This window comes from Gouania willdenowi, unplaced genomic scaffold (genome assembly GCF_900634775.1).
Source record: "Gouania willdenowi unplaced genomic scaffold, fGouWil2.1 scaffold_226_arrow_ctg1, whole genome shotgun sequence".
Lineage (NCBI taxonomy): Eukaryota > Metazoa > Chordata > Actinopteri > Blenniiformes > Gobiesocidae > Gouania > Gouania willdenowi.
In genome coordinates, this window is record NW_021144981.1 from 10,066 (window position 1) to 23,183 (window position 13,118).

The following is a 13,118-nucleotide window of genomic DNA, read 5'->3' on the forward strand; positions in this document are numbered from 1 at the left end:
CATTTTCTATTTTTCATAAATCATTAAATGTATTTTATATCAGCATCACTTATAAGAGAAGTAGAATGGATGAACATGAGATGTTTAGGACATGACCACTACACTAACTACATCTATAATTAATCACCTGCTTCATTTATTAAAAACAAGATGGAAAATCATATCAAATGCATTAATTATTCAATATTAATTATTCAGACAAATTGGGTTTTAATTCAGATTCTTATTTTTTTTTTTAAGCATAATTAAATAGGGATTCGAGGCTGATGGGCTGTGGGGGTGCAAATGGGAGGGGGTGTGGCCACACCTCATGTATCTGTAGTTGATATGTCTATACCAGGGGTGTCTAAACGTGGTCCACCAGGATGTCAATGTGTCCCTGATCCAACACTTCTGATATCCTGAAGCAGTTTTGCTAATGAGTCTCCCAGCTGTTTTAGAACAGACACATTAAAAACACGTTGGACCCCCGACCCTCCAGGACCAAGTTTGGACACCCCTGAAACTGACAGAGAGCATGGATGTAATGAGTCAGCAGAAAAAGGAAAGAGGATCAGTGACTTTGATAGAGTGATCAACAGAGTTATGATTGAGGATCGTTCATAAACACCTGTGTCACGGACTGAGTTTACCTCGTACTGAGATCCATTATGAGCATATATGCACATGCGCATTACGATAAAATTATTTTTTACTAAAAAAAAATAAATAAATAAAATAATAATAATTCAGTTTTGTTTATTTTTGTTTTCAAAGTGAAAGAACACGTGTTAGTTAGTTTAGACAAACACTAATGTCCATTTATCTTAAATCAGTCAGAGCTAATGAACAAACAGATGTTTTCTATGAAACAAGGCCACAGAACTAAAAGAGAAACCATAATGAGCTTTGTTTATGTTCTAACTGAAGACCTTCAAATGACCTTCAGTCTGTTAAAGGAAGACATTATGACTAGAAACATAGAACACTAGCAGTGTTAATGTAAACTATGTGTTGAAGTGTTCTGATGACACTGTATCCCTCACTTTGTTGGCTGTGTGATGCCAACTTTATCACCATCAATGGAAGAAAAACCCAAGAGATGGTTCTGGACGAGGGTTGGGCATCGTTTGGATTTTAACGATTCTGATTCTCAATTTTGATTCCTGTTCTAAACGATTCTTGATTCTGATTCTTTGAGTTGTGCAGGTCAACAGGTCACAGATTTCACAGGATAATGTTTTGATTTGAAAAAGCCTTTACACAGGTTATTTTTATTAATTCACTGAGTTGATACAGTTTAATTTGGTTGCTGTAATGTAACTAAAGTATTCACTTACAAAGGTCCCAACTGTAATGGCAAAACTGAAAGTTGCTGAAACAACACTACAAACAAGTTGTCATCAGTCTAAAAAACATAGAGCTACAGGTAGATGTAAAACTAAATAAAATAAACTCAAACCCTGTAGCAGTCATGTGACAAATCAATCAACAGTTCTTGTTGAGAAAAATTATTATTATTCTGGATACAGTGGAAACTCTAAAAAATATGGTATATTGTGAGCCAGTTTATATTGCAAGGAAGATATTATATACATAAATGTAATTGGAGTCTAAATTCACACACTGGTGACGACATATGTTAAGATGGTGGCGGCCCGAACCCCAGGCTAGACTATTTAATAAGAGCCTTAAAAGACATAGATATAATAAAAAGAGTGGATGGACGGAGGCATAAACATGCAGACTTTCACACACGGACTTATTAAACACACACGGACCTCGGTAAACACGGTAAACGGACAGGCTTCCCTGGAGGCTGGCACTAGGACCCAGAGACGGAGTAAATGCATCCCCATACTGCATGTACAGGCTGTGATTTCACCAGTTTATCATTTTATCACAAAACTTTCAACATTAAAATAAAAAAAAAAATATCCAACCAATTTCTCCTCCTGTGTCCTGTCTGTTGGAGGCAGGTTTTCCTGCATTAGCATCATCGCTACATGTGCTGCTTCTAGCTACGCTAACTGCTACTACTAGCTACGCTGACTAATGCTGCTAGCTATACTAACTGTTGCTACTACTAGCTACGCTGACTGCTGCTACTAGCTACGCTGACTGATGCTGCTAGCTTTGCTAACTGTTGCTACTAGCTATGCTAACTGCTATTACTAGTTACGCTAACTGATGCTACTAGCTACGCTAACTGCTTCTACTAGCTATGCTAACTGCTGCTACTAGCTATGCTAACTGCTGCTACTGGCTATGCTAACTGCTGCTACTGGCTATGCTAACTGCTGCTACTAGCTATGCTAACTGCTGCTACAGGCTATGCTAACTGCTGCTACTGGCTATGCTAACTGCTGCTACTAGCTATGCCAACTGCTGCTACTGGCTATGCTAACTGCTGCTACTGGCTATGCTAACTGTTGCTACTGGCTATGCTAACTGCTGCTACTAGCTATGCTAACTGTTGCTACTAGCTATGCTAACTGTTGCTACTGGCTATGCTAACTGCTGCTACTAGCTATGCTAACTGCTGCTGCTAGCTACGCTATTTCCACAGAAACAACCTTTAGCTTTTCTGGTCTCTACATCTATAAACTGGTCCTCCCTGATCCTTCCAACTCCCAGAATGAGGAAAACAAGTGATTCCTGAATGGTCTCTGCAGCCCCACCCACTGGTAAAACGGTGTTCCTACGGGCTGTTCAGATTCAGCTCCTGTCGTGACGTCACCAAAGGAGTCATTTTCATAGGCCGACCTCCTCTGAGCACTGATAGGGGACATTCGAGAGTGGGGCGTTCATCCCCGAGGTGGAGTTTGGTGTGTCCCGCAGTGAGATAGCAGTAATGTTTTTCAATGTTGTCGCTCAGAGCTAAACACATGCAAATGGCTTTGTTGTTGGTTGTACAAATCAACATAGGTGCCTATATTCTGTCCCAGCTACAGAAGAACAGACAACGTGCTAGCTACGGTTCGTGGTAGCTTGTATGTGTGTGCTAATCACTTTAAATCAGACTGCTTCAGTAACGAGGGTCAGTACAAAGCTAGCTTTGCCTCGACATTGAACCTCGTGAAAGGATCTGAACCAACTAAGTATGTGGAGATGAATAGATACTAATCAAAGATGCGCAATGCTAGTGTATCGATCCATTCAGTGTGCATCGGTACAATTGACGGGTGAAATCGAGATGCATCAGTCACTGTGTGCCTGCATCAGTAAAATCCATGGTTGCATCCATTTTTTCATCCATCCATTTTCTGACCCACTTGTTCCTGTTTTCAGGGTCACGGGGCATTTATTTATGTTGTATTTCAATCTATCCTGTTTTTCAAAGGCACATTGAATGCACCACAAGTAGTTGTAAAGGCCAAATAGTGAAAGGTTATAATTATTATTCATATTATATATGTTAATGCTACTGTATTAGCCTAATGCCTGCTGAACAGTTCACATTACTATCTGTGGCAGACAGAAATATGTACTATTATTATAAATGTGACTTTAAGTCACTCATTGAGAATGTCACTGTTTACTGTTTAAGTTGTGACAGTGTGATAAACTGGTTCTAAACGTGAGGAACTAGTTCCTGTTCCTTATGTTGAATCAGGTTCTAAATTCAAACCCTACTGGTGAAAAGAACTGTTCATATATATGAATTCATGCTGTTTTAAGCAATTTCTAACTTTTCAACTTTTTCAACCCATTATCCAATGCTAACGCTTGGATAATGTTTACACTATGTTTTTGCTAATGCTAAGCTAATGTTAGGTTAGTGCTAATGCTAGGCTATTGCTAATTCTAGCTTGTTGTTAATGCTAGGCTAATAATAATGCTAAGTTAATGCTAATGCTAAGCTAATGCAGTGCCAGCACCTGCATCCTCACTTGCATTTTCTTCAAGAAATGCAAATATTCTAGTTTTTATTTTTTAGTTGTGAATAGAGTTGCCACCCATCCCTTAAAATACGGAATCGTACCTTATTTGACCATTAAATGGTGCGTCCCGTACTGAGCCAAAACAGAATGCTGTTTGTTCCGTATTTGCATAAATCACCAGAACACTAAACATGTCCGTCAGACTGTTACACACAAAGTAAAACACAGGAAATGCCAAGACCAGCCACATTGTGGTGGTGGGATCTACGTAGGACCCCTGCTCTCTGTGGTGTGTCCTGTGTACATGTGTGGATGTGTGTGTGTGGTGCTTTCAGGGACTGTTGGAGAGTAGAGAGACGACACACACACCAGAGCTGCTCTAACCCTAAAAATGTCCAACTTTAAAGAGTTTTCAGTGTCCCACGGTCAAACAGCTTCAGGAAAACAACACTGTAGATATGAACAATCATCATCATCTCCTGAGGATGATACAGTAGACACATCATGGTTGGACTGATTTAATAAACTACTGGGATTTGATTTTATGTTTAGGATGTGGAGGTCAAAGGTCAAAATTGGAACGATTCCGTGTTTTAAGGGACAAGTGGCAACCCTAGTTAGCATCACAGTGTGTAGCATTTAGCGTTAGCATCACAGCATGTAGCATTTAGCATTAGCATCACAGCGTGTAGCATCTAGCATTGTCATCACAGCGTGTAGCATTTAGCGTTAGCATCACAGTGTGTAGCACTAACTCTCATCCAGTCAGTGTGCTGTTAAACTTCAGAGCTCCAGATATTTGTTGTGAAACTCAGAGCTTTGACATCTTTTATCTTCTCTAATGTGTGTTTACACTCTTTACCATGATACTCAGGTAGCACTGTCTGTCTCACACTCATATGTTCAGCTCATCATCTCGTGACGTGGATAAATGGGTCAGTGCTTGGTGACGAAACAACATGAGATCCAGACTGAAGATCAGAGGTGAGACCACGTCAGAGCTCAGCACTTACACCTCTGTGCATCAGTGTTACACTGTGTGTGTGTGTGTGTGTGTGTGTGTGTGTGTGTGTGTGTGTGTGTGTGTGTGTGTGTGTGTGTGTGTGTGTGTGTGTGTGTGTGTGTGTGTGTGTGTGTGTGTGTGTGTGTGTGTGTGTGTGTGTGTGTGTGTGTGTGTTTTCAAGGACCAGGGAGCAGCTCAGACCTGGACCTGGACCCAGTTGTGTGTCCTTTAGAAGTGACCAGTCCATGGACAACAAACGTATCAACTTCAAAGGTGGTCCATCTACTGACCCACAGTGAGTCCACATAAAGAAGGTTGCTGGTTGTCTTCCTGATGGTCCAGGGGCCTCATTTATTGATCCGTTCATAGAACTGGTTCTAAATACGTTCAGACCAATGAAATGTAGAATGTGCACCAGTACAAAAAGAATCAGTATTTATGAAGCGTGTGGACAGAGGTCGTACACACAGCAGTGTTGATTAATCCCACCTGTTCTAAAGCTAGCACATGTTCAGGCTCATTTGCATTTATTGTTTTTTTTTTTTTTCCATATTTCATGACTTTTCCTAATTTGATATAATATATTAAACATAAGATGATCATGATGATATTTATTCATTGTGATGAACACATATTACACACATTGGTGTAAAACGTGTGTGTGTGTGTGACTTTACAACTCCACACCTACAGAGTTGATACATGACATTATAAAGTAAAACTGATATTTAATTTTTTCATTTTCAAACATGTGAAACCCCTCACACACAAAAAACAACCACAAAAACATAAAAAAACCCATAAACTAAAAAATAAATAAATAAAAACTCATCCACTGTTAAAAGAGGAGTGAAACTTTATAGTGAATAACTCCATAGGAATGTGTATGAACTGTGTATGAATGATGGTGGTGGTCAGAGGGGCCGTAGGCACCAAATGGTAGCCACACTTCTGTCAGTCTGCCCCAGGGCACCTGTGGCTACAATGTAGCTTACCACCACTAGTATGACTGGTGTGAATAAATAATTGTTTCTGTTCATGCTTTGACTCTATTATTATCATTATATAAAGAGATAAAAATAAGTAAATATATATGTGTATGAATGTTCACCAGATCCACTAACTGTAAAAGTGAAAGTTTGTCCTGATGGTGGCGCTAGAGAACAGGTTAATGTTTCATTATCAAGGTTTATTATTTATGGATTCAACAAATAAACAAAGTGTCTGACACTAAGGCCCTATGCTACTAGTCTAGATTATTATATCCTGGATTAATCTGTTAGCTTCAACTAACCAAACACTCCCTGTCAGAGAGAAGCTGTCCTACGAAGGTCGATAACAACACACTAATTATAGCCAAGTGTTTTCAGTCTGGGTACGTGCACATTCACATGAAAGGGGTGGAGCTTGCAGCGTCTGACCAATCACTACAATGGAGAAAACTGGCAGAGTGTCTTTCCAGGAGGAACATCTTATGATCTTATACTTGCTGTGTGAAAGGAGCTTCTTTTTATAAATAACATTTTATTGATTGATTGATTAAATAAATATCATGAATTTATATCCATGATGACTGTGAATAGCAACAGTAGTGCAGCGCACCAGGAGGCGGAGCTTTTATACTCCCTCAGATCTGATCCACTTCATAATCTGGTCTGACCAGGTCAGGTGTTACTGAAGTTTAAAATGATGAATAATTAAAATCCATAATTCAGACCAAAAACAACACAGTTGTTACAGAAAAGGTAGGAATGAAAGAACCCAGACAGGAAGCTGTTGATACTGTTAATGTGTAAAAGTGTGAGATTATTTATGATATTAATCTATTAGATGGAATATCACATTTAATGAATTATCATATATAATCTCATGCTTTTACACATTCACAGTCAGCTGATGAAGCCTGTGTCCAGATCTGTATGTGTGGACGAGTGAGGTCATAAATTAATTCATTCATTGAATTAATATATGACTTCACCCGTCTGTGCATATGATCTGTCATACTGACTGTAGATCAGTCTATCTGATATAAATCTATATCTTTACTAAATGATGTCATCAGTAAATGAAAGGATTGCATCAATATTCTGACTTTATCACTCACTAAGATCTGAGACAGAGAAAAACCTGGTGCCGAGCAGGCAAGCCGTTCAGCATAAGTTACCATGGTGATTTAGCTCTGTAAGACGTTAGCTTTGTAGTCCAGCACACACTGATTAAATCCTGGAAGTTAGCGTTAGATAAGAGGTAATCTAGATTAGTAACATACCCCATAAAACTCAATATCGTCCATCTGCGGCCAAAAATGGGCGTTTCCGTTTATCACGGGAACACCCTCTATCTGAAACAAGAACGCCCACCGCTTCTTCTTCAGCTGCTAGATGTGTAAAGAAAACAAGGTGGTGACACCTCCTGTCACTGTGGATGTTTTTTAATTAGATATCAGAGGAAATAAACATATAAAGTTGATGTAAGAACAGTATGTGTCCATTTTAAAGAGACAATAACTTCCTACACAATTTTGAGAGTGATTTGAGTTATAAATGTACTAAATATAAAAGCATTTAAATGTACATAGATATACAGTATGCAGCTTGGAGTCAAAAAGTCATTTACCTACAGGGACACCACAGTGTATTGTGTAGTATCTTGAATGGTTTCCATGATAATAAGGCAGTTGATAATTGACTATAGTCTAAAGTCTACTGTGTGTGTGTGCGTGTGCGTGTGCGCGTGCGCGTGCGTGTGCGTGTGCGTGCGCGTGTGTTAGTGTTATTGTTCTTTAATCCTGACATTTCTCATTGTTTACATTGTGTTAAAGTTTTGGTATAATTGTAGTTTGTTCATTTCTCTAGTGGTGTTTGCTTTGTCGCTTCTACTAGAGTTTCTAGTAGATAGTTTATTACATTTGCAGTTTTTATTATTATTATTCCCTCTTGCTTTAACTACTCTTGCATTTTCAACAAGTTTGGTGTCAAACTGTTCAAATAATTTAATTTATGCTGTTTTAAATAATGTCTAACTTTTCAACTTTTTTTAAAAAACTATTTAACTTTTTAACTTCTCATTTTTCATCCACATTTTAAACTTTTAACAGTGAACTTCAGCTGTTCATCTATTCTTCAACTGATTTCAACCTTTAACATGGTCATCTGTCTGTTCACTTTCAGATAAAACATTCAACACATTTCAGCTTTTATCAACTTTTTCAATGCAAGGCAATCGCTAACACTAGGCTAATGCTAATGCGAATGCTAAGCTAATACAGTGCCAGCACCTGCATCCTCACTTATATTTTATTCAGTAAATGTAAATATTCTAGTTTTCATTGTTTAGTAATGAATGTGTTGTTTTCTTTTCCCTGGGATCCTCAGCATTACCTCCTCTTCTTCATGGTTAGCCTTAGCACTGATCATTTTATACTCCGTTCATGTTCTTCCCTTTTTGTATGAATGCAGTTTTTAATGGTTTTTGTAATAAAGTCACTTTTGAAAAGGGACCATGTTAACATACAGGCCTGAGTGCCTTGTGTTATATTTCGTTGGGTGAAAGTCCAAAGGTGGCGTTGTCCTCCATCTTTGTCCACATACTGGTGTCACACTGAATGCACCAATCTGCTTTTTTCACCTCCGATACCGATATCTGGTGTTTCCTATTGGCCGATACCGATCCGATACATATATGAATTACAGTCAGTGCATTTAACAATGTAAAATTAAATAACGAAGAATCTGAAATTAAGAGAAAAAAAAAGCTTAACTTGCTTGGTTGGTAAACATTAAAAATAATGTTTACCAACTGAACCAATTTAAAATGGTTTAGTAGAGCATTTAGCATCACAGTGTGTAGCATTTAGCGTTAGCATCACAGCGTGAAGCATTTAGCGTTAGCATCACAGTGTGTAGCATTTAGCGTTAGCATCACAGCATGTAGCATTTAGCGTTAGCATCACAGTGTGTAGCACTATCTCTCATCCAGTCAGTGTGCTGTTAAACTTCAGAGCTCCAGATATCTGTTGTGAAACTCAGAGCTTTGACATCTTTTATCTTCTCTAATGTGTGTTTACACTCTTTACCATGATACTCAGGTAGCGCTGTCTGTCTCACACTCATATCTTCAGCTCATCATCTGATGACGTGAAGATGGATCAGGACACGGTGAAGGAACAACATGAGATCCAGACGGAAGATCAGAGGTGAGACCACGTCAGAGCTCAGCACTCACACCTCTGTACATCAGTGTTACACTGTGTGTGTGTGTGTTATTGTTCTTTAATCCTGACATTTCTTATTGTGTACATTGTGTTAAAATTTTGGTATAATTGTAGTTTGTTCATTTCTCTAGTGTTGTTTGCTTTGTCGCTTCTACTAGAGTTTCTAGTAGATAGTTTATTACATTTGCAGTTTTTATTGTTATTATTGTTACGATACACACTGTGTGTATAATGTTTTGGACCCAGACGCACGACTCAGAGACAGAGTTAACAAGTGATTTAATTTCCAAGTGAGGTGAATGTGCAGAGTCCTTCTTCAGTGAGCGGTGAGGTGAGTGGTGATCCCAGTCACAATCCCGAAGTCCCAAACACGTGAGGTGAGTGTGGAGCAGAAGAGTAGCAGGCAGGCAGGATCACAGAACACTGGGGAATAAGGAGACACGAGGAGGTGAGAACAAAGATCATGGGAAAAGATACTTCCACTGAGAGAACGATACCACTGGGGTAGATAATAATCCGGCACTGAGTGGAGGTAGAGTCTGGTCTTTATACACTGGAGGTTGATGAGCTGATGAGGAAAACCTGGCTGCCACACCTGCCGCTGATTACAGGAAACCCACAGAGGAGCAGGCAGAAACACACACACAAAGTGGGAAGGCACTGCACAGAACTAACCATAACAATTATTCCCTCTTGCTTTAACTACTCTTGCATTTTCAACAAGTTTGGTGTCAAACTGTTCAAATAATTTAATTTATGCTGTTTTAAATAATGTCTAACTTTTCAACTTTTTTTAAAAAACTATTTAACTTTTTAACTTCTCATTTTTCATCCACATTTTAAACTTTTAACAGTGAACTTCAGCTGTTCATCTATTCTTCAACTGATTTCAACCTTTAACATGGTCATCTGTCTGTTCACTTTCAGATAAAACATTCAACACAGCTTTTATCAACTTTTTCAATGCAAGGCAATTGCTAACACTAGGCTAATGCTAATGCTAAGCTAATACAGTGCCAGCACCTGCATCCTCACTTATATTTTATTCAGTAAATGTAAATATTGTAGTTTTCATTGTTTAGTAGTGAATGTGTTGTTTTCTTTTCCCTGGGATCCTCAGCATTACCTCCTCTTCTTCATGGTTAGCCTTAGCACAGATCATTTTATACTCCGTTCATGTTTTTCCCTTTTTGTATGAATGCAGTTTTTAATGGTTTTTGTAATAAAGTCACTTTTGAAAAGGGACCATGTTAACATACAGGCCTGAGTGCCTTGTGTTATATTTCGTTGGGTGAAAGTCCAAAGGTGGCGTTGTCCTCCATTTTTGTCCACATACTGGTGCCACACTGTATGCACCAATCTGCTTTTTTCACCTCCGATACCGATATCTGGTGTTTCCTATTGGCCGATACCGATCCGATACATATATGAATTACAGTCAGTGCATTTAACAATGTAAAATTAAATAACGAAGAATCTGAAATTGAGAGAAAAAAAAAGCTTAACTTGCTTGGTTGGTAAACATTAAAAATAATGTTTACCAACTGAACCAATTTAAAATGGTTTAGTAGAGCATTTAGCATCACAGTGTGTAGCATTTAGCGTTAGCATCACAGCGTGAAGCATTTAGCGTTAGCATCACAGTGTGTAGCATTTAGCGTTAGCATCACAGTGCGTAGCATTTAGCGTTAGCATCACAGCATGTAGCATTTAGCGTTAGCATCACAGTGTGTAGCACTATCTCTTATCCAGTCAGTGTGCTGATAAACTTCAGAGCTCCAGATATCTGTTGTGAAACTCAGAGCTTTGACATCTTTTATCTTCTCTAATGTGTGTTTACACTCTTTACCATGATACTCAGGTAGCGCTGTCTGTCTCACACTCATATGTTCAGCTCATCATCTGATGACGTGAAGATGGATCAGGACACGGTGAAGGAACAACATGAGATCCAGACTGAAGATCAGAGGTGAGACCACGTCAGAGCTCAGCACTCACACCTCTGTACATCAGTGTTACACTGTGTGTGCGTGCGTGTGTGTGTGTGTGTTCAAGGACCAGGGAGCAGCTCAGACCTGGACCCAGCTGTGTGTCCTTTAGAAGTGACCAGTCCATGGACAACAAACGTATCAACTTCAAAGGAGGTCCATCTACTGACCCACAGTGAGTCCACATAAAGAAGGTTGCTGGTTGTCTTCCTGATGGTCCAGGGGCCTCATTTATTGATCCGTTCATAGAACTGGTTCTAAATACGTTCAGACCAATGAAATGTAGAATGTGCACCAGAACAAAAAGAATCAGTATTTATGAAGCGTGTGGACAGAGGTCGTACACACAGCAGTGTTGATTAATCCCACCTGTTCTAAAACTAGCACATGTTCAGGCTCATTTGCATTTATTGTTTTTTTTTCTCCATATTTCATGACTTTTCCTAATTTGATATAATATATTAAACATAAGATGATCATGATGATATTTATTCATTGTGATGAACACATATTACACACATTGGTGTAAAATGTGTGTGTGTGTGTGTGTGTGTGACTTTACATCTCCACACCTACAGAGTTGATACATGACATTATAAAGTAAAACTGATATTTCATTTTTTCACTTTCAAACATGTGAAACCCCTCACACACAAAAAACATAAAAAAAACCATAAAGTAAAAAATAAATAAATAAAAACTCATCCACTGTTAAAAGAGGAGTGAAACTTTATAGTGAATAACTCCATAGGAATGTGTATGAACTGTGTATGAATGATGGTGGTGGTCAGAGGGGCCGTAGGCACCAAATGGTAGCCACACTTCTGTCAGTCTGCCCCAGGGCATCTGTGGCTACAATGTAGCTTACCACCACTAGTATGACTGGTGTGAATAAATATTGGTTTCTGTTCATGCTTTGACTCTATTATTATCATTATATAAAGAGATAAAAAATAAGTAAATATATATGTCTATGAATGTTCACCAGATCCACTAACTGTAAAAGTGAAAGTTTGTCCTGATGGTGGCGCTAGAGAACAGGTTAATGTTTCATTATCAAGGTTTATTATTTATGGATTCAACAAATAAACAAAGTGTCTGACACTAAGGCCCTATGCTACTAGTCTAGATTATTATATCCTGGATTAATCTGTTAGCTTCAACTAACCAAACACTCCCTGTCAGAGAGAAGCTGTCCTACGAAGGTCGATAACAACACGCTAATTATAGCCAAGTGTTTTCAGTCTGGGTACGTGCACATTCACATGAAAGGGGTGGAGCTTGCAGCGTCTGACCAATCACTACAATGGAGAAAACTGGCAGAGTGTCTTTCCAGGAGGAACATCTTATGATCTTATACTTGCTGTGTGAAAGGAGCTTCTTTTTATAAATAACATTTTATTGATTGATTGATTAAATAAATATCATGAATTTATATCCATGATGACTGTGAATAACAACAGTAGTGCAGCGCACCAGGAGGCGGAGCTTTTATACTCCCTCAGATCTGATCCACTTCATAATCTGGTCTGACCAGGTCAGGTGTTACTGAAGTTTAAAATGATGAATAATTAAAATCCATAATTCAAACCAAAAACAACACAGTTGTTACAGAAAAGGTAGGAATGAAAGAACCCAGACAGGAAGCTGTTGATACTGTTAATGTGTAAAAGTGTGAGATTATTTATGATATTAATCTATTAGATGGAATATCACATTTAATGGATTATCATATATAATCTCATGCTTTTACACATTCACAGTCAGCTGATGAAGCCTGTGTCCAGATCTGTATGTGTGGACGAGTGAGGTCATAAATTAATTCATTCATTGAATTAATATATGACTTCACCCGTCTGTGCATATGATCTGTCATACTGACTGTAGATCAGTCTATCTGATATAAATCTATATCTTTACTAAATGATGTCATCAGTAAATGAAAGGATTGCATCAATATTCTGACTTTATCACTCACTAAGATCCGAGACAGAGAAAAACCTGGTGCTGAGCAGGCAAGCCGTTCAGCATAAGTTACCATGGTGATTTAG